Genomic DNA, 24,939 nt, shown 5'->3' with positions numbered 1-24,939 from the left:
CACAGGAATGGTTAAAAGCATAGACAGTAAGAAGAGTCAGTCTTCTTGTACTTAATTCGGCATTGTGCCTTTTGTATTTAATTCCGATGCAATTTCTGTGTTTCATCGTCAATAAGAAGGTCAGAGGGATACAGTAAAAATGAAGTGAAGCAACGGAATCTATAACAAGTGTCTTAGGAATGGTTCAAAACATAGACAGTAGGAAGAGTCAGTCTTCTAGTACTTAAGTCGGCATTGTGCCTTTTCTATTTAATTCGGATGCAATTTCTGTGTTTCATCGTCAATAAGACGGTCAGGGGGATACAGTAAGCCTGAAGTGAAGCATCGGAATCAATAACTAGTGACTCAGGAATGGTTCAAAACATAGACAGTTGGAAGAGTCAGTCTTCTTGTACTTAAGTCGGCATTGTGTCTTTTGTATTTAATTCCGATGCTATTTCTGTGTTTCATCGTCAATAAGAAGGTCCAAGGGATACAGTAAACCTGAAGTGAAGCATCGGAATCTACAACTAGTGTCACAGGAATGGTTGAAAACATAGTCAGGAAGAAGAGTCAGTCTTCTTGTACTTAAGTTGGCAATGTGCCTTTCGTATTTAATTCCGATGCAATTTCAGTGTTTCACGGTCAATAAGAAGGTCAGAGGGATACAGTAATCCTGAAGTGAAGCATCGGAATCTATAACTAGTGTCACTGGAATGGTTCAAATTATAGACAGTAAGAAGAGTCGGTCTTCTTGTACTTAAGTCGGCATTGTGCTTTTATGTATTTAATTCCGATGCAATTTCTGTGATTCATCGTAAATAACAAGGTCCAAGGGATACAGTAAACCCGAAGTGAAGCATCGGACTCTATAACTAGTGTCACAGACATGGTTCAAAACATAGACAGAAGGAAGAGTCAGTCTTCTTGTACATAAGTCGGCATTGTGCCTTTTGTATTTAATTCCGATGCAATTTCTGTGTTTCATCGTCAATAAGAAGGTCCAAGAGAAACAGTAAACCTGAAGTGAAGCATCGGAATCTATAACAAGTGCCACAGGAATGGTGCAAATCATAGACAGTAAGATGAGTCAGTATTCTTGTACTTAAGTCGGCATTGTGCTTTTTGTGTTTAGTTCCGATGCAATTTCTGTGTTTCATCGTCACTAACAAGGTCAGTGGGATACAGTAATCCTGAAGTTAGGCATCCGAATCTATAACTAGTGTCACTGAAATGGTTCAAAGCATAGTCTGTAAGAAGAGTCAGTGTTCTTGTAGTTAAGTCGGCATTGTGCCTTTTGTATTGAATTCCGAACCAATTTCTGTGTTTCATCGTCAATAAGAAGGTGCAAGGGATGCAGTAAACTTGAAGTGAAGCATCGGAATCTATAACTAGTGTCACAGGAATGGTTCAAAGCATAGACAGTAAGAAGAGTCAGTCTTCTTGTTCTTAAGTTGGCATACTGCCTTTTCTATTTAATTCCGATGCAATTTCTGTGTTTCATCGTCAATAAGAAGGTCAGAAGGATACAGTAAACCTGAAGTGAAGCATCGGAATCTATAACTAGTGTCACCGGAACGGTTCAATACATAGTCAGTAAGAAGGGTCAGTCTTGTTGAACTTAAGTTGGCATTGTGCCTTTCGTATTTAATTCCGATGCAATTTCTGTGTTTCACCGACAATAAGAAGGCACAAGGGATACAGTAAACCTGAAGTGAAGCAACGAACTCTATAACTAGTGTCACAGAAATGGGTCAAAACATAGACAGTAGGAAGACTCACTCTTCTTGTACATAAGTCGGCATTGTGCCTTTTGTATTTAATTCCGATGCAATTTCTGTGTTTCATCGGCAATAAGGTCAGAGGGAAACAGTAAACTTAAATTGAAGCATCGGAATCTATAACTAGTGTCACAGGAATGGTTCAAAATATAGACAGTAGGAAGAGTCAGTCTTCTTGTAGTTAAGTCGGCCTTGTGCCTTTTGTATTGAATTCCGATGCAATTTCTGTGTTTCATCGACAATAAGTAGGTCCAAGGGATACAGTAAACCTGAAGTGAAGCATCGGAATCTATAACAAGTGTCTTAGGAATGGTTCAAAACATAGACAGTAGGAAGAGTCAGTCTTCTAGTACTTAAGTCGTCATTGTGCCTTTTCTATTTAATTCGGATGCAATTTCTCGGTTTCGTCGTCACTAAGACGGTCAGAGGGATACAGTATACCTGAAGTGAAGCATCGGAATCTATAACTAGCGTCACAGGGATGGTTCAAAGCATAGACAGTAAGAAGTGTCAGTCTTCATGTACTTAAGACGACATTGTGCCTTTTGTATTTAATTCCGATGCAATTTCAGTGTTTCATCGTCAATAAGAAGGTCGAAGGAATACAGTAAACCTGGACTGAAGCATCGGAGTCTATAACTAGTGTCACAGGAATGGTTAAAAACATAGACAGTAAGAAGAGTCAGTCTTCTTGTACTTAATTCGGCATTGTGCCTTTTGTATTTAATTCCGATGCAATTTCTGTGTTTCATCGTCAATAAGAATGTCAGAGGGATACAGTATACCTGAAGTGAAGCAACGGAATCTATAACTAGTGTCACAGGAATGGTTCAAAACGTAGTCAGCAAGAAGAGTCAGTCTTCTTGTACATAAGTCGGCATTGTGCATTTTGTATTTAATTCCGATGCAATATCTGTTTTTCATCGTCAATAAGAAGGTCCAAGGGATACAGTCAACCTGGAGTGAAACATCGGAATCTATAACTAGGGTCACAGGGACGGTGCAAAACGTAGACGGTAAGAAGAGTCAGTCTTCTTGTACTTAAGTCGGCATTGTGCCTTTTGTATTAATTCGGATGCAATTTCTGTGTTTCATCGTCACTAAGACGGTCAGAGGGATACAGTAAACCTGAAGTGAAGCATCGGAATCTATAACTAGCGTCACAGGAATGGTTCAAAACATAGACAGTTGGAAGAGTCAGTCTTCTTGTACTTAAGTCGGCATTGTGTCTTTTGTATTTAATTCCGATGCAATTTCTGCGTTTCATCGTCAATAAGAAGGTTTAAGGGATACAGTAAACCTGAAGTGAAGCATCGGAATCTATAACTAGTGTCACTGGAATGGTTCAAAACATAGTCAGTAAGAAGAGTCAGTCTTCTTGTACTTAAGTTGGCATTGTGCCTTTCGTATTTAATTCCAATGCAATGTCTATGTTTCACCGTCAATAAGAAGGTCCAAGGGATACAGTAAACCTGAAGTGAAGCATCGGACTGTATAACTAGTGTCACAGAAATGTGTCAAAACATAGACAGTAGGAAGAGTCAGTCTTCTTGTACATAAGTCGGCATTGTGCAATTTGTATTTAATTCCGGTGCAATTTCTGTGTTTCATCGTCAATAAGAAGGTCCAAGGGATACAGTAATGATGAAGTGAAGCATCGGAATCAATAACTAGTGGCACTGGAATGGTTCAAACTATAGACAGTAAGAAGAGTCAGTCTTCTTGTACTTAAGTCGGCATTGTGGCTATTGTATTTAATTCCGATGTAATTTCTGTGTTTCATCGTCAATAAGAAGGTCTAAGGGACACAGTAAACCTGCAGTGAAGCATCGGAATCTATAACTAGTGTCACAGGGATGGTTCAAAGCATAGACAGTAAGAAGAGTCAGTCTTCATGTACTTAAGACGGCATTGTGCCTTTTGTATTTAATTCCGATGCAATTTCTGTGTTTCATCGTCAATAAGAAGGTCGAAGGGATACAGTAAATCTGGAGCGAAGCATCGGAGTCTATAACTAGTGTCACAGGAATGGTTAAAAGCATAGACAGTAAGAAGAGTCAGTCTTCTTGTACTTAATTCGGCATTGTGCCTTTTGTATTTAATTCCGATGCAATTTCTGTGTTTCATCGTCAATAAGAAGGTCAGAGGGATACAGTAAAAATGAAGTGAAGCAACGGAATCTATAACAAGTGTCTTAGGAATGGTTCAAAACATAGACAGTAGGAAGAGTCAGTCTTCTAGTACTTAAGTCGGCATTGTGCCTTTTCTATTTAATTCGGATGCAATTTCTGTGTTTCATCGTCAATAAGACGGTCAGGGGGATACAGTAAGCCTGAAGTGAAGCATCGGAATCAATAACTAGTGACTCAGGAATGGTTCAAAACATAGACAGTTGGAAGAGTCAGTCTTCTTGTACTTAAGTCGGCATTGTGTCTTTTGTATTTAATTCCGATGCTATTTCTGTGTTTCATCGTCAATAAGAAGGTCCAAGGGATACAGTAAACCTGAAGTGAAGCATCGGAATCTACAACTAGTGTCACAGGAATGGTTGAAAACATAGTCAGGAAGAAGAGTCAGTCTTCTTGTACTTAAGTTGGCAATGTGCCTTTCGTATTTAATTCCGATGCAATTTCAGTGTTTCACCGTCAATAAGAAGGTCAGAGGGATACAGTAATCCTGAAGTGAAGCATCGGAATCTATAACTAGTGTCACTGGAATGGTTCAAATTATAGACAGTAAGAAGATTCGGTCTTCTTGTACTTAAGTCGGCATTGTGCTTTTATGTATTTAATTCCGATGCAATTTCTGTGATTCATCGTAAATAACAAGGTCCAAGGGATACAGTAAACCCGAAGTGAAGCATCGGACTCTATAACTAGTGTCACAGACATGGTTCAAAACATAGACAGAAGGAAGAGTCAGTCTTCTTGTACATAAGTCGGCATTGTGCCTTTTGTATTTAATTCCGATGCAATTTCTGTGTTTCATCGTCAATAAGAAGGTCCAAGAGAAACAGTAAACCTGAAGTGAAGCATCGGAATCTATAACAAGTGCCACAGGAATGGTGCAAATCATAGACAGTAAGATGAGTCAGTATTCTTGTACTTAAGTCGGCATTGTGCTTTTTGTGTTTAGTTCCGATGCAATTTCTGTGTTTCATCGTCACTAACAAGGTCAGTGGGATACAGTAATCCTGAAGTTAGGCATCCGAATCTATAACTAGTGTCACTGAAATGGTTCAAAGCATAGTCTGTAAGAAGAGTCAGTGTTCTTGTAGTTAAGTCGGCATTGTGCCTTTTGTATTGAATTCCGAACCAATTTCTGTGTTTCATCGTCAATAAGAAGGTGCAAGGGATGCAGTAAACTTGAAGTGAAGCATCGGAATCTATAACTAGTGTCACAGGAATGGTTCAAAGCATAGACAGTAAGAAGAGTCAGTCTTCTTGTACTTAAGTTGGCATACTGCCTTTTCTATTTAATTCCGATGCAATTTCTGTGTTTCATCGTCAATAAGAAGGTCAGAAGGATACAGTAAACCTGAAGTGAAGCATCGGAATCTATAACTAGTGTCACCGGAACGGTTCAATACATAGTCAGTAAGAAGGGTCAGTCTTGTTGAACTTAAGTTGGCATTGTGCCTTTCGTATTTAATTCCGATGCAATTTCTGTGTTTCACCGACAATAAGAAGGCACAAGGGATACAGTAAACCTGAAGTGAAGCAACGAACTCTATAACTAGTGTCACAGAAATGGTTCAAAACATAGACAGTAGGAAGAGTTAGTCTTCTTGTACATAAGTCGGCATTGTGCCTTTTGTATTTAATTCCGATGCAATTTCTGTGTTTCATCGTCATTAAGAAGGTCCAAGGGAAACAGTAAACCTGAAGTGAAGCATCGGAATCTGTAACTAGTGTCACAGGACTGGTTCAAAACATAGATAGTAAGAAGGGTCAGTCTTCTTGTCCTTAAGTCGGCATTGTGCCCTTTGTATTTAATTCCGATGCAATTTCTGTGTTTCATCGGCAATAAGGTCAGAGGGATACAGTAAACCTAAATTGAAGCATCGGAATCTATAACTAGTGTCACAGGAATGGTTCAAAGCATAGTCAGTGAGAAGCGTCAGTCTTCTTTTACTTAAGTCGACATTGTGCCCTTTCTATTTATTTCCGATGCAATTTCTGTGTTTCATCGTCAATAAGATGGTCCAAGGGATACAGTAAAACCGAAGTGAAGCATCGGAATTTATAACTAGTGTCACAGGAATGGTCCAAAACATAGTCATTAATAAGAGTCAGTCTTCTTGTACTTAAGTCGGCATTGTGCCTTTTGTATTTCATTCCGATGCAATTTCAGTGTTTCTTTGTCAATAAGAAGGACCAAGGGATACAGTAAAGCAGGAGTGAACCATCGGAAACTATAACTAGTGTCACAGGGATGGTTTAAAACATAGACAGTAAGAAGAGTCAGACTTCTTGTACTTAAGTCGGCATTGTGCCTTATGTATTTAATTCCGATGCAATTTCTTTGTTTCATCGTCAATAAGAAGGTCGAAGGGATACAGTAAACTTGGACTGAAGCATCGGAGTCTATAACTAGTGTCACAGGAATGGTTAAAAGCATAGACAGTAAGAAGAGTCAGTCTTCTTGTACTTAATTCGGCATTGTGCCTTTTGTATTTAATTCCGATGCAATTTCTGTGTTTCATCGTCAATAAGAAGGTCAGAGGGATACAGTAAACCTGAAGTGAAGCAACGGAATCTATAACTAGTGTCACAGGAATGGTTCAAAACATAGGTAGTAAGAAGAGTCAGTCTTCTTGTACTTAAGTCGGCATTGTGCATTTTGTATTTAATTCCGATGCAATTTCTGTGTTTCATCGTCAATAAGAAGGTCCAAGGGATACAGTCAACCTGGAGTGAAACATCGGAATCTATAACTAGGGTCACAGGGACGGGTCAAAACATAGACGGTAAGAAGAGTCAGTCTTCTTGTACTTAAGTCGGCATTGTGTCTTTTGTATTTAATTCCGATGCAATTTCTGCGTTTCATCGTCAATAAGAAGGTTTAAGGGATACAGTAAACCTGAAGTGAAGCATCGGAATCTATAACTAGTGTCACTGGAATGGTTCAAAACATAGTCAGTAAGAAGAGTCAATCTTCTTGTACTTAAGTTGGCATTGTGCCTTTCGTATTTCACTCCGATGCAATTTCTGTGTTTCACCGTCAATAAGAAGGCCCAAGGGGTACAGTAAACCTGAAGTGAAGCAACGGACTCTATAACTAGTGTCACAGAAATGGTTCAAAACATAGACAGTAGGAAGAGTTAGTCTTATTGTACATAAGTTGGCATTGTGCCTTTTGTATTTAATTCCGATGCAATTTCTGTGTTTCATCGTCATTAAGAAGGTCCAAGGGAAACAGTAAACCTGAAGTGAAACATCGGAATCTGTAACTAGTGTCACAGGACAGGTTCAAACATAGATAGTAAGAAGGGTCAGTCTTCTTGTCCTTAAGTCGGCATTGTGCCTTTTGTATATAATTCCGATGCAATTTCTGTGTTTCATCGGCAATAAGGTCAGAGGGATACAGTAAACCTAAATTGAAGCATCGGAATCTATAACTAGTGTCACAGGAATGGTTCAAAATATAGACAGTAGGAAGAGTCAGTCTTCTTGTACTTAAGTCGTCATTGTGCCTTTTGTATTTAATTCCGATGCGATTTCTGTGTTTCATAGTCAATAAGAAGGTCCAAGGTTTACAGTAAACCTGAAGTGAAGCATCGGAATCTATAACTAGTGTCACAGGAATGGTTCAAAGCATAGTCAGTGAGAAGCGTCAGTCATCTTGTACTTAAGTCGACATTGTGCCTTTTCTATTTATATCCGATGCAATTTCTGTGTTTCATCGTCAATAAGATGGTCCAAGGGATACAGTAAACCCGAAGTGAAGCATCGGAATTTATAACTAGTGTCACAGGAATGGTCCAAAACATAGTCATTAATAAGAGTCAGTCTTCTTCTACTTAAGTCGGCATTGTGCCTTTTGTATTTCATTCCGATGCAATTTCAGTGTTTCTTCGTCAATAAGAAGGACCAAGGGATACAGTAAACCAGGAGTGAAGCATCGGAAACTATTACTAGTGTCACAGGGATGGTTCAAAACATAGACAGTAAGAAGAGTCAGACTTCATGTACTTAAGTCGGCATTGTGCATTTTGTATTTAATTCCGATGCAATTTCTGTGTTTCATCGTCAATAAGAAGGTCGAAGGGATACAGTAAACCTGGACTGAAGCATCGGAGTCTATAACTAGTGTCACAGGAATGGTTAAAATCATAGACAGTATGAAGAGTCAGTCTTCTTGTACTTAATTCGGCATTGTGCCTTTTGTACTTAATTCCGATGCAATTTCTGTGTTTCATCGTCAATAAGAAGGTTTTAGGGATACAGTAAACCTGAAGTGAAGCATCGGAATCTATAACTAGTGTCACTGGAATGGTTCAAAACATAGTCAGTAAGAAGAGTCAGTGTTCTTGTACTTAAGTTGTCATTGTGCCATTCGTATTGCATTCCAATGCAATTTCTGTGTTTTACCTTCAATAAGAAGGTCCAAGGGATACAGTAAACCTGAAGTGAAGCATCGGACTCTATAACTAGTGTCACAGAAATGGGTCAAAACATAGACAGTAGGAAGAGTCAGTCTTCTTGTACATAAGTCGGCATTGTGCATTTTGTATTTAATTCCGATGCAATTTCTGTGTTTCATCGTCAATAAGAAGGTCGAAGGGATACAGTAAACATGAAGTCAAGCATCGGAATCTATAACTAGTGGCACTGGAATGGTTCAAACTATAGACAGTAAGAAGAGTCAGTCTTCTTGTACTTAAGTCGGCATTGTGCCTATTGTATTTAATTCCGATGTAATTTCTGTGTTTCATCGTCAATAAGAAGGTCTAAGGGACACAGTAAACCTGCAGTGAAGCATCGGAATCTATAACTAGTGTCACAGGGATGGTTCAAAGCATAGACAGTAAGAGGATTCAGTCTTCATGTACTTAAGTCGGCATTGTGCCTTTTGTATTTAATTCCGATGCAATTTCTGTGTTTCACCGTCAATAAGAAGGTCAGAGGGATACAGTAAACATGAAGTCAAGCATCGGAATCTATAACTAGTGTCACTGGAATGGTTCAAATTATAGACAGTAAGAAGAGTCGGTCTTCTTGTACTTAAGTCGGCATTGTGCCTTTTGTATTTAATTCCGATGCAATTTCTGTGATTCATCGTAAATAACAAGATCCGAGGGATACAGTAAACCCGAAGTGAAGCATCGGACTCTATAACTAGTGTCACAGGAATGGTTCAAAACATAGACAGAAGGAAGAGTCAGTCTTCTTGTACATAAGTCGGCATTGTGCCTTTTGTATTTAATTCCGATCCAATTTCTGTGTTTCATCGTCAATAAGAAGGTCCAAGAGAAACAGTAAACCTGAAGTGAAGCATCGGAATCTATAACAAGTGTCACAGGAATGGTGCAAATCATAGACAGTAAGATGAGTCAGTATTTTTGTACTTAAGTTGGCATACTGCCTTTTCTATTTAATTCCGATGCAATTTCTGTGTTTCATCGTCAATAAGAAGGTCAGAAGGATACAGTAAACCTGAAGTGAAGCATCGGAATCTATAACTAGTGTCACAGGAACGGTTTAATACATAGTCAGTAAGAAGAGTCAGTCTTGTTGAACTTAAGTTGGCATTGTGCCTTTCGTATTTAATTCCGATGCAATTTCTGTGTTTCACCGTCAATAAGAAGGCCCAAGGGATACAGTAAACCTGAAGTGAAGCAACGGACTCTATAACTAGTGTCACAGATATGGTTCAAAACATAGACAGTAGGAAGAGTTAGTCTTCTTGTACATAAGTCGGCATTGTGCCTTTTGTATTTAATTCCGATGCAATTTCTGTGTTTCATCGTCATTAAGAAGGTGCAAGGGAAACAGTAAACCTGAAGTGAAGCATCGGAATCTGTAACTAGTGTCACAGGACTGGTTCAAAACATAGATAATAAGAAGGGTCAGTCTTCTTGTCCTTAAGTCGGCATTGTGCCTTTTGTATTGAATTCCGATGCAATTTCTTTGTTTCATCGTCAATAAGATGGTCCAAGGGATACAGTCAACCTGGAGTGAAACATCGGAATCTATAACTAGGGTCACAGGGACGGGTCAAAGCATAGACGGTAAGAAGAGTCAGTCTTCTTGTACTTAAGTCGGCATTGTGTCTTTTGTATTTAGTTCCGATGCAATTTCTGCGTTTCATCGTCAATAAGAAGGTTTAAGGGATACAGTAATCCTGAAGTGAAGCATCGGAATCTATAACTAGTGTCACTGGAATAGTTCAAAACATAGTCAGTAAGAAGAGTCAGTCTTCTTGTACTTAAGTTGGCATTGTGCCTTTCGTATTTCATTCCGATGCAATTTCTGTGTTTCACCGTCAATAAGAAGGCCCAAGGGGTACAGTAAACCTGAAGTGAAGCAACGGACTCTATAACTAGTGTCACAGAAATGGTTCAAAACATAGACAGTAGGAAGAGTTAGTCTTATTGTACATAAGTTGGCATTGTGCCTTTTGTACTTAATTCCGATGCAATTTCTGTGTTTCATCGTCATTAAGAAGGTCCAAGGGAAACAGTAAACCTGAAGTGAAACATCGGAATCTGTAACTAGTGTCACAGGACTGGTTCAAACATAGATAGTAAGAAGGGTCAGTCTTCTTGTCCTTAAGTCGGCATTGTGCCTTTTGTATATAATTCCGATGCAATTTCTGTGTTTCATCGGCAATAAGGTCAGAGGGATACAGTAAACCTAAATTGAAGCACCGGAATCTACTACTAGTGTCACAGGAATGGTTCAAAATATAGACAGTATGAAGAGTCAGTCTTCTTGTACTTAAGTCGGCATTGTGCCTTTTGTATTTAATTCCGATGCGATTTCTGTGTTTCATAGTCAATAAGAAGGTCCAAGGTGTACAGTAAACCTGAAGTGAAGCATCGGAATCTATAACTAGTGTCACAGGAATGGTTCAAAGCATAGTCAGTGAGAAGCGTCAGTCTTCTTGTACTTAAGTCGACATTGTGCCTTTTCTATTTATATCCGATGCAATTTCTGTGTTTCATCGTCAATAAGATGGTCCAAGGGATACAGTAAACCCGAAGTGAAGCATCGGAATTTATAACTAGTGTCACAGGGATGGTCCAAAACATAGTCATTAATAAGAGTCAGTCTTCTTGTACTTAAGTCGGCATTGTGCCTTTTGTATTTCATTCCGATGCAATTTCAGTGTTTCTTCGTCAATAAGAAGGACCAAGGGATATAGTAAACCAGGAGTGAAGCATCGGAAACTATAACTAGTGTCACAGGGATGGTTCAAAACATAGACAGTAAGAAGAGTCAGACTTCATGTACTTAAGTCGGCATTGTGCATTTTGTATTTAATTCCGATGCAATTTCTGTGTTTCATCGTCAATAAGAAGGTCGAAGGGATACAGTAAACCTGGACTGAAGCATCGGAGTCTATAACTAGTGTCACAGGAATGGTTAAAATCATAGACAGTATGAAGAGTCAGTCTTCTTGTACTTAATTCGGCATTGTGCCTTTTGTACTTAATTCCGATGCAATTTCTGTGTTTCATCGTCAATTAGAAGGTCAGAGGGATACAGTAAACCTGAAGTGAAGCAACGGAATCTATAACTAGTGTCACTGGAATGGTTCAAAACATAGTCAGTAAGAAGAGTCAGTCTTCTTGTACTTAAGTTGTCATTGTGCCTTTCGTATTTCATTCCAATGCAATTTCTGTGTTTCAGCGTCAATAAGAAGGTCCAAGGGATACAGTAAACCTGTAGTGAAGCATCGGACTCTATAACTAGTGTCACAGAAATGGGTCAAAACATAGACAGTAGGAAGAGTCAGTCTTCTTGTACATAAGTCGGCATTGTGCATTTTGTATTTAATTCCGATGCAATTTCTGTGTTTCATCGTCAATAAGAAGGTCGAAGGGATACAGTAAACATGAAGTCAAGCATCGGAATCTATAACTAGTGGCACTGGAATGGTTCAAACTATAGACAGTAAGAAGAGTCAGTCTTCTTGTACTTAAGTCGGCATTGTGCCTATTGTATTTAATTCCGATGTAATTTCTGTGTTTCATCGTCAATAAGAAGGTCTAAGGGACACAGTAAACCTGCAGTGAAGCATCGGAATCTATAACTAGTGTCACAGGGATGGTTCAAAGCATAGACAGTAAGAAGATTCGGTCTTCATGTACTTAAGTCGGCATTGTGCTTTTTGTGTTTAGTTCCGATGCAGTTTCTGTGTTTCATCGTCACTAACAAGGTCAGTGGGATACAGTAATCTTGAAGTTAGGCATCGGAATCTGTAACTAGTGTCACTGGAATGGTTCAAAGTATAGTCAGTAAGAAGAGTCAGTGTTCTTGTAGTTAAGTCGTCATCGTGCCTTTTGTATTGAATTCCGAACCAATTTCTGTGTTTCATCGTCAATAAGAAGGTGCAAGGGATGCAGTAAACCTGAAGTGAAGCATCGGAATCTATAACTAGTGTCACAGGAATGGTTCAAAGCATAGACAGTAAGAAGAGTCAGTCTTCTTGTACTTAAGTTGGCATACTGCCTTTTCTATTTAATTCCGATGCAATTTCTGTGTTTCACCGTCAATAAGAAGGCCCTAGGGATACAGTAAACCTGAAGTGAAGCAACGGACTCTATAACTAGTGTCACAGAAATGGTTCAAAACATAGACAGTAGGAAGAGTTAGTCTTCTTGTACATAAGTCGGCATTGTGCCTTTTGTATTTAATTCCGATGCAATTTCTGTGTTTCATCGTCATTAAGAAGGTCCAAGGGAAACAGTAAACCTGAAATGAAGCATCGGTATCTGTAACTAGTGTCACAGGACTGGTTCAAAGCATAGATAGTAAGAAGGGTCAGTCTTCTTGTCCTTAAGTCGGCATTGTGCCTTTTGTATTGAATTCCGATGCAATTTCTATGTTTCAAAGTCAATAAGAAGGTCCAAGGGATACAGTCAACCTGGAGTGAAACATCGGAATCTATAACTAGGGTCACAGGGACGGGTCAAAACATAGACGGTAAGAAGAGTCAGCTTCTTGTACTTAAGTCGGCATTGTCTCTTTTGTATTTAATTCCGATGCAATTTCTGCGTTTCATCGTCAATAAGAAGGTTTAAGGGATACAGTAAACCTGAAGTGAAGCATCGGAATCTATAACTAGTGTCACTGGAATGCTTCAAAACATAGTCAGTAAGAAGAGTCAGTCTTCTTGTACTTAAGTTGGCATTGTGCCTTTCGTATTTCATTCCGATGCAATTTCTGTGTTTCACCGTCAATAAGAAGGCCCAAGGGGTACAGTAAACCTGAAGTGAAGCAACGGACTCTATAACTAGTGTCACAGAAATGGTTCAAAACATAGACAGTAGGAAGAGTTAGTCTTATTGTACATAAGTTGGCATTGTGCCTTTTGTATTTAATTCCGATGCAATTTCTGTGTTTCATCGTCATTAAGAAGGTCCAAGGGAAACAGTAAACCTGAAGTGAAACATCGGAATCTGTAACTAATGTCACAGGACTGGTTCAAACATAGATAGTAAGAAGGGTCAGTCTTCTTGTCCTTAAGTCGGCATTGTGCCATTTGTATATAATTCCGATGCAATTTCTGTGTTTCATCGGCAATAAGGTCAGAGGGATACAGTAAACCTAAATTGAAGCATCGGAATCTATAACTAGTGTCACAGGAATGGTTCAAAATATAGACAGTAGGAAGAGTCAGTCTTCTTGTACTTAAGTCGGCATTGTGCCTTTTGTATTTAATTCCGATGCGATTTCTGTGTTTCATAGTCAATAAGAAGGTCCAAGGTGTACAGTAAACCTGAAGTGAAGCATCGGAATCTATAACTAGTGTCACAGGAATGGTTCAAAGCATAGTCAGTGAGAAGCGTCAGTCTTCTTGTACTTAAGTCGACATTGTGCCTTTTCTATTTATATCCGATGCAATTTCTGTGTTTCATCGTCAATAAGATGGTCCAAGGGATACAGTAAACCCAAAGTGAAGCATCGGAATTTATAACAAGTGTCACAGGAATGGTCCAAAACATAGTCATTAATAAGAGTCAGTCTTCTTGTACTTAAGTCGGCATTGTGCCTTTTGTATTTCATTCCGATGCAATTTCAGTGTTTCTTCGTCAATAAGAAGGACCAAGGGATACAGTAAACCAGGAGTGAAGCATCGGAAACTATAACTAGTGTCACAGGGATGGTTCAAAACATAGACAGTAAGAAGAGTCAGACTTCATGTACTTTAGTCGGCATTGTGCATTTTGTATTTAATTCCGATGCAATTTCTGTGTTTCATCGTCAATAAGAAGGTCGAAGGGATACAGTAAACCTGGACTGAAGCATCGGAGTCTATAACTAGTGTCACAGGAATGGTTAAAATCATAGACAGTATGAAGAGTCAGTCTTCTTGTACTTAATTCGGCATTGTGCCTTTTGTACTTAATTCCGATGCAATTTCTGTGTTTCATCGTCAATAAGAAGGTCAGAGGGATACAGTAAACCTGAAGTGAAGCAACGGAATCTATAACTAGTGTCACAGGAATCGTTCAAAGCATAGTCAGTAAGAAGAGTCAGTCTACTTGTACTTAAGTCGGCATTGTGCCTTTTGTATTTAATTCCGATGCAATTTCTGTGTTTCATCGTCAATAAGAAGGTCCAAGAGAAACAGTAAACCTGAAGTGAAGCATCGGAATCTATAACAAGTGCCACAGGAATGGTGCAAATCATAGACAGTAAGAAGAATCAGTGTTCTTGTAGTTAAGTCGGCATTGTGCCTTTTGTATTGAATTCCGAACCAATTTCTGTGTTTCATCGTCAATAAGAAGGTGCAAGGGATGCAGTAAACCTGAAGTGAAGCATCGGAATCTATAACTAGTGTCACTGGAATGCTTCAAAACATAGTCAGTAAGAAGAGTCAGTCTTCTTGTACTTAAGTTGGCATTGTGCCTTTCGTATTTAATTCCGATGCAATTTCTGTGTTTCACCGTCAATAAGAAGGCCCAAGGGATACAGTAAACCTGAAGTGAAGCAACGGACTCTATAACTAGTGTCACAGGAATGGTCCAAAACATAGTCATTAATAAGAGTCAGTCTTCTTGTACTTAAGTCGGCATTGTGCCTTTTCTATTTAATTCCGATGCAATTTCTGTGTTTCATCGTCATTAAGAAGGTCCAAGGGAAACAGTAAACCTGAAGTGAAGCATCGGAATCTGTAACTAGTGTCACAGGACTGGTTCAAAACATAGATAGTAAGAAGGGTCAGTCTTCTTGTCTTTAAGTCGGCATTGTGCCTTTTGTATTGAATTCCGATGCAATTTCTGTGTTTCATCGGCAATAAGGTCAGAGGGATACAGTAAACCTAAATTGAAGCATCGGAATCTATAACTAGTGTCACAGGAATGGTTCAAAATATAGACAGTAGGAAGAGTCAGTCTTCTTGTACTTAAGTCGGCATTGTGCCTTTTGTATTTAATTCCGATGCGAATTCTGTGTTTCATAGTCAATAAGAAGGTCCAAGGTGTACAGTAAACCTGAAGTGAAGCATCGGAATCTATAACTAGTGTCACAGGAATGGTTCAAAGCATAGTCAGTGAGAAGCGTCAGTCTTCTTGTACTTAAGTCGACATTGTGCCTTTTCTATTTATATCCGATGCAATTTCTGTGTTTCATCGTCAATAAGATGGTCCAAGGGATACAGTAAACCCGAAGTGAAGCATCGGAATTTATAACTAGTGTCACAGGAATGGTCCAAAACATAGTCATTAATAAGAGTCAGACTTCTTGTACTTAAGTCGGCATTGTGCCTTTTGTATTTAATTCCGATGCAATTTCTGTGTTTCATCGTCAATAAGAAGGTCGAAGGGATACAGTAAACTTGGACTGAAGCATCGGAGTCTATAACTAGTGTCACAGGAATGGTTAAAAGCATAGACAGTAAGAAGAGTCAGTCTTCTTGTACTTAATTCGGCATTGTGCCTTTTGTATTTAATTCCGATGCAATTTCTGTGTTTCATCGTCAATAAGAAGGTCAGAGGGACACAGTAAACCTGAAGTGAAGCAACGGAATCTATAACTAGTGTCACAGGAATGGTTCAAAACATAGTCAGTAAGAAGAGTCAGTCTTCTTGTACTTAAGTCGGCATTGCGCATTTTGTATTTAATTCCGATGCAATTTCTGTGTTTCATCGTCAATAAGAAGGTCCAAGGGATACAGTCAACCTGGAGTGAATCATCGGAATCTATACCTAGGGTCACAGGGACGGGTCAAAACATAGACGGTAGGAAGAGTCAGTCTTCTTGTACATAAGTCGGCATTGTGCCTTTTGTATTTAATTCCGATGCGATTTCTGTGTTTCATAGTCAATAAGAAGGTCTAAGGTGTACAGTAAACCTGAAGTGAAGCATCGGAATCTATAACTAGTGTCACAGGAATGGTTCAAAGCATAGGCAGTGAGAAGCGTCAGTCTTCTTGTACTTAAGTCGACATTGTGCCTTTTCTATTTATATCCGATGCAATTTCTGTGTATCATCGTCAATAAGATGGTCCAAGGGATACAGTAAACCCGAAGTGAAGCATCGGAATTTATAACTAGTGTCACAGGAATGGTCCAAAACATAGTCATTAATATGAGTCAGTCTTCTAGTACTTAAGTCGGCATTGTGCCTATTGTATTTAATTCCGATGCATTTTCTGTGTTTCATCGTCAATAAGAAGGTCAGAGGGATACAGTAAACCTGAAGTGAAGCAACGGAATCTATAACAAGTGTCTTAGGAATGGTTCAAAACATAGACAGTAGGAAGAGTCAGTCTTCTAGTACTTAAGTCGGCATTGTGTCTTTTGTATTTAATTCCGATGCTATTTCTGTGTTTCATCGTCAATAAGAAGGTCCAAGGGATACAGTAAACCTGAAGTGAAGCATCGGAATCTACAACTAGAGTCACAGGAATGGTTGAAAACATAATCAGGAAGAAGAGTCAGTCTTCTTGTACTTAAGTTGGCAATGTGCCTTTCGTATTTAATTCCGATGCAATTTCTGTGTTTCACCGTTAATAAGAAGGTCCAAGGGATACAGTAAACCTGGAGTGAAGCATCGGAATCCATAACTAGTGTCACAGTAATGGTTCAAAACATAGACAGTAGGAAGAGTCAGGCTTCTTGTACTTAAGTCGGCATTGTGCCTTTTGTATTTAATTCCGATGCAATTTCTGTGTTTCATCGTCAATAGGAAGGTCCGAGGGATACAGTAAACATGAAGTGAAGCATCGGAATCTATAACTAGTGTCACTGGAATGGTTCAAATTATAGACAGTTAGAAGAGTCAGTCTTCTTGTACTTAAGTCGGCATTGTGCCTTTTGTATTTATCTCCGATGCAATTTCTGTGATTCATCGTAAATAACAAGGTCCAAGGGATACATTAAACCTGACGTGAAGCTTCGGAATCTATAACTAGTGTCACAGGAATGGTGCAATTCATAGACAATAAGATGAGTCAGTATTCTTGTACATAAGTCGGCATTGTGCTTTTTGTACTTAATTCCGATGCAATTTCTGTGTTACATCGTCACTAAGAAGGTCAGAGGGATACAGTAATCCTGAAGTGAAGCATCGGAATCTATAACTAGTGTCACTGGAATGGTTCAAATTATAGACAGTAAGAAGAGTCGGTCATCTTGTACTTAAGTCGGCATTGTGCCTTTTGTATTTAATTCCGATGCAATTTCTGTGTTTCATCGTCAATAAGAAGGTCCAAAGGAAACAGTAAACCTGAAGTGAAGCATCGGACTCTATAACTAGTGTCACAGAAATGGGTCAAAACATAGACAGTAGGAAGAGTCAGTCTTCTTGTACATAAGTCGGCATTGTGCATTTTGTATTTAATTCCGATGCAATTTCTGTGTTTCATCGTCAATAGGAAGGTCCAAGGGATACAGTAAACATGAAGTCAAGCATCGGAATCTATAACTAGTGGCACTGGAATGGTTCAAACTATAGACAGTGAGAAGAGTCAGTCTTCTTGTACTTAAGTCGGCATTGTGCCTTTTGTATTTAACTCCGATGTAATTTATGTGTTTCATCGTCAATAAGTAGGTCTAAGGGACACAGTAAACCTGCAGTGAAGCATCGGAATCTATAACTAGTGTCACAGGGATGGTTCAAAGCATAGACAGTAAGAAGAGTCAGTCTTCTTGTACTTAAGTCGGCATTGTGCCTTTTGTATTTAATTCCGATGCAATTTCTGTGTTTCATCGTCAATAAGAAGGTCCAAGGGATACAGTAAACCTGAAGTGAAGCATCGGAATCTACAACTAGTGTCACAGGAATGGTTGAAAACATAGTCAGGAAGAAGAGTCAGTCTTCTTGTACTTAAGTTGGCAATGTTTCTTTCGTATTTAATTCCGATGCAATTTCTGTGTTTCACCGTTAATAAGAAGGTCCAAGGGATACAGTAAACCTCGAGTGAAGCATCGGAATCTGTAACTAGTGTCACAGTAATGGTTCAAATCATAGACAGTAGGAAGAGTCAGTCTTCTTGTACTTAAGTCGGCATTGTGCCTTTTGTATTTAATTCCGATGCAATTTCTGTGTTTCATCGTCAATAAGAAGGTCCGAGGGATACAGTAAACATGAAGTGAAGCATCGGAATCTATAACTAGTGTCACTGGAATGGTTCAAATTATAGACTGTAAGAAGAGTCAGTCTTCTTGCACTTATGTCAGCATTGTGCCTTTTGTATTTATCTCCGATGTAATTTCTGTGATTCATCGTAAATAACAAGGTCCAAGGGATACATTAAACCTGACGTGAAGCATCGGAATCTATAACTAGTGTCACAAGAATGGTGCAATTCATAGACAATAAGATGAATCAGTATTCTTGTACATAAGTCGGCATTGTGCTTTTTGTATTTAATTCCGATGCAATTTCTGTGTTTCATCGTCACTAAGAAGGTCAGAGGGATATAGTAATCATGAAGTGAAGCATCGGAATCTATAACTAGTGTCACTGGAATGGTCCAAATTATAGACAGTAAGAAGAGTCGGTTTCCTTGTACTTAAGTCGGCATTGTGCCTTTTGTATTTAATTCCGATGTAATTTCTGTGTTTCATCGTCAATAAGAAGGTCTAAGGGACACAGTAAACCTGCAGTGAAGCATCGAACTCTATAACTAGTGTCACAGAAATGGGTCACAACATAGACAGTAGGAAGAGTCAGTCTTCTTGTACTTAAGTCGGCATTGTGCCTATTGTATTTAATTCCGATGTAATTTCTGTGTTTCATCGTCAGTAAGAAGGTCTAAGGGACACAGTAAACCTGCAGTGAAGCATCGGAATCTATAACTAGTGTCACAGGGATGGTTCAAAGCATAGACAGTAAGAAGAGTCAGTCTTCATGTACTTAAGTCGGCATTGTGCCTTTTGTATTTAATTCCGATGCAATTTCTGTGTTTCATCGTCAATAAGAAGGTCAGAGGGATACAGTATACCTGAAGTGAAGCAACGGAATCTATAACTAGTGTCACAGGAATGGTTCAAAACATAGTCAGTAAGAAGAGTCAGTCTTCTTGTACTTAAGTCGGCATTGTGCATTTTGTATTTAATCCCGATGCAATTTCTGTTTTTCATCGTCAATAAGAAGGTCCAAGGGATACAGTCAACCTGGAGTGAAACATCGGAATCTATAACTAGGGTCACAGGGACGGTTCAAAACATAGACGGTAAGAAGAGTCAGTCTTCTTGTACTTAAGTCGGCATTGTGCCTTTTGTATTAATTCGGATGCAATTTCTGTGTTTCATCGTCACTAAGACGGTCAGAGGGATACAGTAAACCTGAAGTGAAGCATCGGAATCTATAACTAGCATCACAGGAATGGTTCAAAACATAGACAGTTGGAAGAGTCAGTCTTCTTGTACTTAAGTCGGCATTGTGTCTTTTGTATTTAATTCCAATGCAATTTCTGTGTTTCACCGTCAATAAGAAGGTCCAAGGGATACAGTAAACCTGAAGTGAAGCATCGGACTCTATAACTAGTGTCACAGAAATGGGTCAAAACGTAGACCGTAGGAAGAGTCAGTCTTCTTGTACATAATTCGGCATTGTACATTTTGTATTTAATTCCGGTGCAGTTTCTGTGTTTCATCGTCAATAAGAAGGTCCAAGGGATACAGTAAACATGAAGCGAAGCATCGGAATCTATAACTAGTGTCACAGGAATGGTTAAAAGCATAGACAGTAAGAAGAGTCAGTCTTCTTTTACTTAATTCGGCATTGTGCATTTTGTATTTAGTTCCGATGCAATTTATGTGTTTCATCGTCAATAAGAAGGTCAGAGGGATATAGTAAAAATGAAGTGAAGCAACGGAATCTATAACAAGTGTCTTAGGAATGGTTCAAAACATAGACAGTTGGGAGAGTCAGTCTTCTTGTGCTTAAGTCGGCATTGTGTCTTTTGTATTTAATTCCGATGCTATTTCTGTGTTTCAACGTCAATAAGATGGTCCAAGGGATACAGTAAACCTGAAGTGAAGCATCGGAATCTACAACTAGTGTCACAGGAATGGTTGAAAACATAGTCAGGAAGAAGAGTCAGTCTTCTTGTACTTAAGTTGGCAATGTGCCTTTCGTATTTAATTCCGATGCAATTTCTGTGTTTCACCGTCAATAAGAAGGTCCAAGGGATACAGTAAACCTGGAGTGAAGCATCGGAATCTATAACTAGTGTCACAGTAATGGTTCAAAACGTACACAGTAGGAAGAGTCAGTCTTCTTGTACTTAAGTCGGCATTGTGCCTTTTGTATTTAATTCCGATGCAATTTCTGTGTTTCATCGTCAATAAGAATGTCCGAGGGATACAGTAAACATGAAGTGAAGCATCGGAATCTATAACTAGTGTCACTGGAATGGTTCAAATTGTAGACAGTAAGAAGAGTCAGTCTTCTTGTACTTAAGTCGGCATTGTGCCTTTTGTATTTATCTCCAATGCAATTTCTGTGATTCATCGTAAATAACACGGTCCAAGGGACACATTAAACCTGACGTGAAGCATCGGAATCTGTAACTAGTGTCACAGGAATTGTGCAATTCATAGACAATAAGATGAGTCAGTATTCTTGTACTTAAGTCGGCATTGTGCTTTTCGTATTTAATTCCGTTTCAATTTCTGTGTTTCATCGTCACTAAGAAGGTCAGAGGGATACAGTAATCCTGAAGTGAAGCATCGGAATCTATGACTAGTGTCACTGGAATGGTTCAAATTATAGACAGTAAGAAGAGTCGGTCTTCTTGTACTTAAGTCGGCATTGTGCCTTTTGTATTTAATTCCGATGCAATTTCTGTGATTCATCGTAAATAACAAGGTCCAAGGGATACAGTAAACCCGAAGTGAAGCATCGGACTCTATAACTAGTGTCACAGAAATGGTTCAAAACATAGACAGAAGGAAGAGTCAGACTTCTTGTACATAAGTCGGCATTGTGCTTTTTGTATTTAATTCCGATGCAATATCTGTGTTTCATCGTCAATAAGAAGGTCCAAGAGAAACAGTAAACCTGAAGTGAAGCATCGGAATCTATAACAAATGTCACAGGAATGGTGCAAATCATAGACAGTAAGATGAGTCAGTATTCTTGTACTTAAGTCGGCATTGTGCTTTTTGTATTTAGTTCCGATGCAATTTCTGTGTTTCATCGTCACTAACAAGGTCAGTGGGATACAGTAATCCTGAAGATAGGCATCGGAATCTATAACTAGTGTCACTGGAATGGTTCAAAGCATAGCCAGTAAGAAGAGTCGGTGTTCTTGTAGTTAAGTCGGCATTGTGCCTTTTGTATTGAATTCCGAACCAATTTCTGTGTTTCATCGTCAATAAGAAGGTGCAAGGGATGCAGTAAACCTGAAGTGAAGCATCGGAATCTATAACTAGTGTCACAGGAATGGTTCAAAACATAGACAGTAAGAAGAGTCAGTCTTGTTGTACTTAAGTTGGCATACTGCCTTTTCCATTTAATTCCGATGCAATTTCTGTGTTTCACCGTCAATAAGAAGGCCCAAGGGATACAGTAAACCTGAAGTGAAGCAACGGACTCTATAACTAGTGTCACAGAAATGGTTCAAAACATAGACAGTAGGAAGAGTTAGTCATCTTGTACATAAGTCGGCATTGTGCCTATTGTATTTAATTCCGATGCAATTTCTGTGTTTCAACGTCATTAAGAAGGTCCAAGGGAAACAGTAAACCTGAAGGGAAGCATCGGAATCTGTAACTAGTGTCACAGGACTGGTTCAAAACATAGATAGTAAGAAGGGTCAGTCTTCTTGTCCTTAAGTCGGCATTGTGCCTTTTGTATTTAATTCCGATGCAATTTCTGTGTTTCATCGGCAATAAGGTCAGAGGGATACAGTAAACCTAAATTTAAGCATCGGAATCTATAACTAGTGTCACAGGAATGGTTCAAAATATAGACAGTAGGAAGAGTCAGTCTTCTTGTACTTAAGTCGGCATTGTGCCTTTTGTATTTAATTTCGATGCGATATCTGTGTTTCATAGTAAATAAGAAGGTCCAAGGTGTACAGTAAACCTGAAGTGAAGCATCGGAATCTATAACTAGTGTCACAGGAATGGTTCAAAGCATAGTCAGTGAGAAGCGTCAGTCTTCTTGTACTTTAGTCGACATTGTGCCTTTTCTATTTATATCCGATGCAATTTCTCTGTTTCATCGTCAATAAGATGGTCCAAGGGATACAGTAAACCCAAAGTGAAGCATCGGAATTTATAACTAGTGTCACAGGAATGGTCCAAAACATAGTCATTAATAAGAGTCAGTCTTCTTGTACTTAAGTCGGCATTGTGCCTTTTGTATTTCATTCCGATGCAATTTCTGTGTTTCATCGTCAATAAGAAGGTCGAAGGGATACAGTAAACCTGGACTGATGCATCGGAGTCTATAACTAGTGTCACAGGAATGGTTAAAAACATAGACAGTAAGAAGAGTCGGTCTTCTTGTACTTAAGTCGGCATTGTGCCTTTTGTATTTAATTCCGATGCAATTTCTGTGATTCATCGTAAATAACTAGGTGCAAGGGATACAGCAAACCCGAAGTGAAGCATCGGACTCTATAACTAGTGTCACAGAAATGGTTCAAAACATAGACAGAAGGAAGAGTCAGACTTCTTGTACATAAGTCGGCATTGTGCCCTTTGTATTTTATTCCGATGCTATTTCTGTGTTTCATCGTCAATAAGAAGGTCAGAGGGATACAGTAAACCTGAAGTGAAGCAACGGAATCTATAACTAGTGTCACAGGAATGGTTCAAAACATAGTCAGTAAGAAGAGTCAGCCTTCTTGTACTTAAGTCGGCATTGTGCATTTTGTATTTAATTCCGATGCAATTTCTGTGTTTCACCGTCAATAAGAAGGCCCAAGGGGTACAGTAAACCTGAAGTGAAGCAACGGACTCTATAACTAGTGTCACAGAAATGGTTCAAAACATAGACAGTAGGAAGAGTTAGTCTTCTTGTACATAAGTCGACATTGTGCCTTTTGTATTTAATTCCGATGCGATTTCTGTGTTTCATAGTCAATAAGAAGGTCCAAGGTGTACAGTAAACCTGAAGTGAAGCATCGGAATCTATAACTAGTGTCACAGGAATGGTTCAAACCATAGTCAGTGAGGAGCGTCCGTATTCTTGTACTTAAGTCGACATTGTGCCTTTTCTATTTATATCCGATGCAATTTCTGTGTTTCATCGTCAATAAGATGGTCCAAGGGATACAGTAAACCCGAAGTGAAGCATCGGAATTTATAACTAGTGTCACAGGAATGGTCCAAAGCATAGTCATTAATAAGAGTCAGTCTTCTAGTACTTAAGTCGGCATTGTGCCTATTGTATTTAATTCCGATGTAATTTCTGTGTTTCATCGTCAATAAGAAGGTCTAAGGGACACAGTAAACCTGCAGTGAAGCATCGGAATCTATAACTAGTGTCACAGGGATGGTTCAAAGCATAGACAGTAAGAAGAGTCAGTCTTCATGTACTTAAGTCGGCATTGTGCCTTTTGTATTTAATTCCGATGCAATTTCTGTGTTTCATCGTCAATAAGAAGGTCGAAGGGATTCAGTAAATCTGGAACGAAGCATCGGAGTCTATAACTAGTGTCACAGGAATGGTTAAAAGCACAGACAGTAAGAAGGGTCAGTCTTCTTGTACTTAATTCGGCATTGTGCCTTTTGTATTTAATTCCGATGCAATTTCTGTGTTTCATCGTCAATAAGAAGGTCAGAGGGATACAGTAAACCTGAAGTGAAGCAACGGAATCTGTAACAAGTGTCTTAGGAATGGTTCAAAACATAGACAGTAGGAAGAGTCAGTCTTCTAGTACTTAAGTCGGCATTGTGCATTTTCTATTTAATTCGTATGCAATATCTGTGTTTCATCGTCAATAAGACGGTCTGGGGGATACAGTAAGCCTGAAGTGAAGCATCGGAATCTATAACTAGTGTCTCAGGAATGGTTCAAAACATAGACAGTAGGAAGAGTCAGTCTTCTTGTACTTAAGTCGGCATTGTGTCTTTTGTATTTAATTCCGATGCTATTTCTGTGTTTCATCGTCAATAAGAAGGTCCAAGGGATACAGGAAACCTGAAGTGAAGCATCGGAATCTACAACTAGTGTCACAGGAATGGTTGAAAACATAGTCAGGAAGAAGAGTCAGTCTTCTTGTACTTAAGTTGGCAATGTGCCTTTCGTATTTAATTCCGATGCAATTTCTGTGTTTCATCGTCAATAAGAAGGTCCGAGGGATACAGTAAACATGAAGTGAAGCATCGGAATCTATAACTAGTGTCACTGGAATGGTTCAAATTATAGACAGTAAGAAGAGTCAGTCTTCTTGTACTTAAGTCGGCATTGTGCCTTTTGTATTTATCTCCGATTCAATTTCTGTGATTCATCGTAAATAACAAGGTCCAAGGGATACATTAAACCTGACGTGAAGCATCGGAATCTATAACTAGTGTCACAGGAATGGTGCAATTCATAGA

The sequence above is a fragment of the Schistocerca serialis genome, unplaced genomic scaffold, assembly GCF_023864345.2.
Source record: "Schistocerca serialis cubense isolate TAMUIC-IGC-003099 unplaced genomic scaffold, iqSchSeri2.2 HiC_scaffold_1363, whole genome shotgun sequence".
NCBI lineage: Eukaryota > Metazoa > Arthropoda > Insecta > Orthoptera > Acrididae > Schistocerca > Schistocerca serialis.
Note: the sequence above shows the minus strand (reverse complement) of the source record.